This window comes from Nicotiana tomentosiformis, chromosome 5 (assembly GCF_000390325.3).
Source record: "Nicotiana tomentosiformis chromosome 5, ASM39032v3, whole genome shotgun sequence".
In the NCBI taxonomy this organism is placed as follows: Eukaryota; Viridiplantae; Streptophyta; class Magnoliopsida; order Solanales; family Solanaceae; genus Nicotiana; species Nicotiana tomentosiformis.
The window spans coordinates 27,115,119-27,121,563 of NC_090816.1; positions in this window are offsets into that span (position 1 = coordinate 27,115,119).

Consider the following 6,445-nt stretch of genomic DNA (forward strand, 5'->3'; position numbering starts at 1 on the left):
CATAATTACAACTCCCAAAACTCGGTAGGAATAAATCACATCCTTCTAAGAATTTATCCTCAATGTCTATATATATCATAGTCTAAAGAAAAATAAGGAAACAACATAATAAGGATAGAAGGGGACTCCGGAATCTGCGGACGCTGGCAGATATACCTCGAAGTCTCCGTACACAGGTAGCTCACTGATATCTGAGCTGGTAGGAAGTATCTGGATCTGCACAAAAAGATGTGCAGAAGCGTAGCATAAGTACACCACAGCGGTACCCAGTAAATGCCAAGCCTAACCTCGGTAAAGTAGTGACAAGGTCAGGTCAGGCCCTACTGGAATAATAAAAGATATGGTGAAATGTTTAACAATATAATAACAATAAATGACAATGAAAATGAATCAAGTAAGTAGTATGTCACCATTAAATTATACAGAATAAGGGCAAATAATACCTCGCGGAAAGAAAACAGAAATTTACAACTTTAAGAAAAATCACGACAATAATCAAAGGCAAATGCAGTCATAAATAAATATCAACAAGGGCATTCCCGAGGTACCGCCTCGTAGTCCCAAATAATAAAAAAAATTCACAATATCTCATTTCCTTATATCACCGCGGAAGCCTTCACATTTAATTTTAAAGAAAATATTTTTCTCGAAATAGCATCCCGCGTTTTAACCACCCTTATCACACCGTATGACTTCTAGTAGTTCCCCTACTAGCCACGCGTATCAAGCCACTCTTATCTCACCGCATGCGTTTCAACACCCAGACCTTATACCACCGCATGCGTATCAATATCACAATATATCACAATCTGCACCTCAAGTGCTCAAACATTTTAATTTGCCAAAATAAATCAACAACAATAATATTTTTCCACAATAGGGAGTTCATGACTCAATCACAATGAGCACAAAATCTCACAAAATATTCGAAAATAAATAACTGAGCAAAAATAATATTTCACAATTTTTAACACGTTACCTCAATACCAAATTTAAGATATCAAATACTTCATATTAATAATATTTAAATTAAAGAAATTTAACCTTCAAATAATGCACATAATAAAAGAAACCAAGTTTCAACTAAATAGGTAAAATAATTAGCAAGAAAAGGTCAAGCAAATTTAAAGTATAAAAATTAGATCAATGATGAAGAATATAACAAGATAAAATAATTTAATTAATATGCAACAGTGATCTACATAATTTAAAGATATAATCTTCCACATTTAGCACGTGTACACACTCATCACCTCGTGTACACGATTCTAAATACATTACAATTATCACATCAATACCAATCTTAGGGAAAATTTCCCCCACACAAGGTTAGACAAGTCACTTACCTCAAATCGCGCTCAATCAGTCAAGTAGTATGCCTTTTCCTCGATTTTCCGACTCCGATCGGCTTGAATCTAGTCATAATTAATTCGATTCAATTAATACAAATTATAGGAATAAATTTCACATGAAAATATAAATTTTCTACAAAAATTCGAAATTTAACCCCAAAAATCTCTCATGGGCCCCACATCTCGGAACCCAACAAAAGTTACAAAATATGAACGACCATTCAACCACGAGTTCAACCATATGAACTTTACTAAAATCCGACATCAACTCGACCCTCAAATCTTCAATTTAAACCAAGAGGATTTTCTAAATCTTTCAACTTAATTCACCAATTAAATGTTAGAAATAACCATGGATTCGGGTAATTTGACCAATATTAAGTTAAGAACACTTACCCCGTTATTTTTCTTAAAAATCTCCCGAAAATCGTCTCTTCCCGAGCTCCAATTTGGTAAAAATGGAAAGTGGGACGAAGTCCCATTTTCAGAACTTAAACATTCTGCCCAGTGATTTCTTCTATGCAATCGCGGACCAACTCACGCGATTGTGAAGCACAGTCTCCGCAAGCCTACGCGATCGCGAAGCATTAAGCGTGTGGCCCAACTCCTCCCTCCGTTCCTCTTAGCAAACACGGCCTAGCCCACGCGTTCGCGATGCACAGTATTCTCAAGCTACGTGATCGCGGTTCCCTACACGCGATCGCATAGAGTAAAATCTCCACTGCCCACTTAAGCCTACGCGATCGCGGATCTTCTCACGCGATCACGTAGAAGAAAATCAAACCTGAGCACCAGAAAATTTCAGCAAAACACCAAGTCCAAAAATTGATCCGTTAGTTATCCGAAACTCACCCGAGGCCCTCGGGACCTCAAACAAATATACCAACAAGTCCTAAAATATCATACAAAATTAGTTGAAACTTAAAATCACAATAAACAACGCTAAAATCATGAATCATGCTCCAATTCAAGCTTAATGAAACTTAAAAATTTCAACTTCTACATTCGATGCCGAAACCTATCAAATCAAGTCCGATTGACCTCAAATTTTGCACATAAGTCATAAATGATATAACGAAACTCTGAAAAAATTTCAGAACTGGATTTTGACCCCGATATCAAAAAGTCAACTCCCCGATCAAATTTTCCAAAAATTCAACTTTCGTCATTTTAAGCCTAATTCTATTACGGAGTTCCAAATAATTTTTCAGACACGCTCCGAAGTCCAAAATACCATACGGAGCTAGTGGAATCATCAAAATTCTATTCCGGGGTCGTTTTCATATAAGTTAACATCCGATCAACCTTTTCAACTTAAGCTTTCAACCTTGAGACTAAGTGTCTCAAATCATTCCGAAATCTCTCCGGACCCGAACTGACTACCCCGACAAGTTACATAACAGTTATAAAGTATAGAATGAGCAGTAAATGGGGGAATGGGGCTACAACTTTTAAAATGACTGGCTGGGTCGTTACATTCTCCCCCTCTTAAACAAACGTTCATCCTCGAACGGGTTTAGAATTATACCTGGAGTGGTGAAAAGATGAGGATAACAGCTGCGCATATCATGCTCGGTCTCCCAAGTTGCCTCCTCGACCGGATGACCCCTCCATTGTACTTTTACTGAGGCGATGCTCTTCGATCTCAACTTTCTAACTTGTCTGTCCAAAATGGCCACTGGTTCCTCGACACAAGATAGTTCCTTGTCCAACTGGACTGAGCTGAAGTCTAGCATATGAGATGGATCGCCGTGATACTTCCAGAGCATGGAAACATGGAACTTTGGATGAACTGCAGTGAGATTAGGTGGTAGTGCGAGTCTATAAGCCACCTCTCCAATTCTTTCAAGAATCTCAAAAGGCCTAATATACCTCGGGCTCAACTTGCCCTTCTTCCCGAACCTCATAACACCCTTCACGGGCAAAACTCGGAGCAAGACCTGCTCACTAACCATGAATGTAACATCACGAACCTTCCGATCCGCATAACTCTTTTGTCTAGATTGGGCTGTACGAAGTCGATCCTGAATCAATTTAACTTTTTCCAAAGCATCTTGAACCAAGTCCTTACCCAATAGCCTAGCTTCATCCAGCTCGGACCAACCCACTGTAGACTGGCATCGCCTACCATATAAGGCCTCATACGATGCCATCTGAATGGTCGACTGATAATTGTTATTGTAAACAAACTCCGCAAGTGGCAAGAACTAATCCCAAGTACCCCCAAAATCTATCACACATGCACGAAGCATGTCCTCCAGTATCTGAATAGTGCGTTCGAACTGTCTGTCCGTCTGAGGGTGAAATGTTGTACTCAACTCTACCCGGGTACCCAAAATCGTGATGTAAACCGCATACCCCGGTCAGAGATGATAGATACCGGTATGCCATGAAGCCTGACGATCTAGCGAATATAAACCTGGGCCAGCTGCTCCGAAGAGTAAGTAGTAACTACAGGAATGAAATAAGCTGACTTGGTCAATCTATCCACAATCACCCAAAATGCATCGAACTTCCTCTGAGTCCGTGGGAGCCCAACAACGAAATCCATAGTGATCCGCTCCCATTTCCATTCTGGAATCTCCAACTTCTGAATCAATCCCACCCAGTTGTTGATGCTCATACTTCACCCGTTGACAATTTAGGCACCGAGCTACATACTCCACTATGTCTTTCTTCATCCGCCTCCACCAATAGTGTTGTCTCAAGTCCTGATACATCTTTGCAACACCCGGATGAATGGAGTACCGCGAACTGTGAGCCTCTTGGAGAATTATCTCATGCAAGCCATCTACATTGGGTACATATAGCCTGCTCTACATCCGTAATACACTATCATCTCCAATACTGACTTCCTTGGCATTATCGTGTTGGACTGTGTCCTTAAGGACAAGCAGATGAGGGTCATCATACCGACGCTCCCTGATACGATCATAAAGAGAAGACTGAGGAACCATACAAGCCAAAACCCGGCTCGGCTCGGAAACATCCCATCTAACAAACTGGTTGGCCAAGGCCTAAACATCCAAGGCTAAAGGCCTCTCTGCTACCGGTAAATATGCTAAGCTACCCAAACTCTCTGCCTTACGACTCAAGGCATCATCCACTACATTGGCCTTCCCGGGATGATAGAGAATGGTGATATCATAATCCTTAAGCAACTCTAACCACCTCTGCTGCCGCAAATTAAGATCCTTCTGTTTAAACAGATGTTGTAGACTCCGGTGATCGGTGTAGACCTCACAATGGACATCGTACAAATAATGAGCCAAATCTTCAAGGCATTAACAATAGCTGCTAACTCAAGATCGTGGACAAGATAATTCTTCTCATGTACCTTTAACTGTCTAGATGCATTGGCAATCACCCTACCGTCTTGCATCAGCACTGCACCGAGACCAGTACGCGACACATCCCAATACACAATATAAGACCTTGAACCTGTGGGCAACACCAGTACTGGGGCTGTAGTCAAAGCTGTCTTGAGCTTTTGAAAGCTCTCCTTACATTCCTCGGTCCACCTGAACGGAGCACCCTTCTGGGTCAATTTGGTCATAAGTGCAGCAATAGAAGAGAAACCTTCTACAAATCGGCGATAATACCCTGGCAAACCAAGGAAACTCCGGATCTCCGTAGCTGAGGGCGGTCTGGACCAACTCTGCACTGCCTCAATCTTCTTCGGATCTACCTTGATCCCCTTGCACGAAACTATATGACCCAAAAATCCCACCGACTCAAGCCAGAATTCACAATTTGAAAATTTTGCATATAACTTCTTTTCTCTCAAAGTCTGAAACACAGTCCTCAGGTGTTGCTCATGATCTTCCCGACTCCGGGAATACACCAGAATGTCGTCAATAAACACAATGACGAAAGAATCAAGATAGGGCTGAAATACACTGTTCATTAAGTGCATAAATGCTGCTTGGGCGTTGGTCAGCCCAAAAGACATCACAAGGAACTCGTAATGACCATACCGAATCCTGAAAGCAGTCTTTGGGATATCCAGCTCCCGAATCTTCAACTGATGATAGCTTGAACGTAAGTTGATCTTAGAGAACACTCTGGCACCCTGAAGCTGATCAAATAGGTCATCAATACGTGGCAATGGATACCTGTTCTTCACTGTAACCTTGTTCAACTGGCGGTAATCAATACACATCTGCATTGAACCATCCTTTTTCTTCACAAATAAGATATGAGCACCCTAAGGCGATACACTGGGCCGAACAAAACCCTTATCAAGCAGCTCCTGTAACTGCTCCTTTAATTCCTTCAATTCTACTGGGACATACGATATGGTGGAATAGAAATGGGCTGAGTGCCCGGTAATAAATCAATGCCAAAGTCAATATCCATGTTGGGTGGCATACCCGGAAGATCCGCAGGAAATACATCAGGAAAATCTCTTACTACAAGAACTGACTCTACGGTAGGAGTGTCAATACTAACATCTCTCACATAGGCCAGATACGCATCACACCCCTTCTCAATCATTCGCTGAGCTTTAAGAAATGAAACAACTCTGCTAAAAACATAATCCAAGGTACCTCTCCACTCTAGACGTGGTAGATCTGGCATAGCCAACATCACGTCTTGGCGTAACAATCAAGAATATCGTGATAAGGCGACAACCAGTCCATGCCCAAAATAATATCGAAATCCACTATACTGAGCAATAATAAATCAGCTCTGGTCTCAAAACCACTGATAACAATCAAACACGGTCGATATACGCAGTCAATAATAATATATTCACCCCGCGGGTGTAGATACATAAACAGAAAAACTCAAAGAATCATGGGATACGCCCAAATACGGGGCAAAATAAGATGACACATAAGAATAAGTGGAGCCTGGATCAAATAAAACTGATGCATCTCTATGACAGACCGAAATAATACATGTGATAACAGAATCGGATGCAACTGCCTCTGTCCTTGCAGGAAGGGCATAATATCTGGCCTGGCCTCCCCCTCTAGGGCGACCTCTACATGTCTGACCTCCACCTCTAGCTGGTTGTGCTGGTGGAGTAACAACCGGTGCAGTAATCATGGCCTGAGAAGCCTGAGGGCCCTGCGGAATGGGTGGGG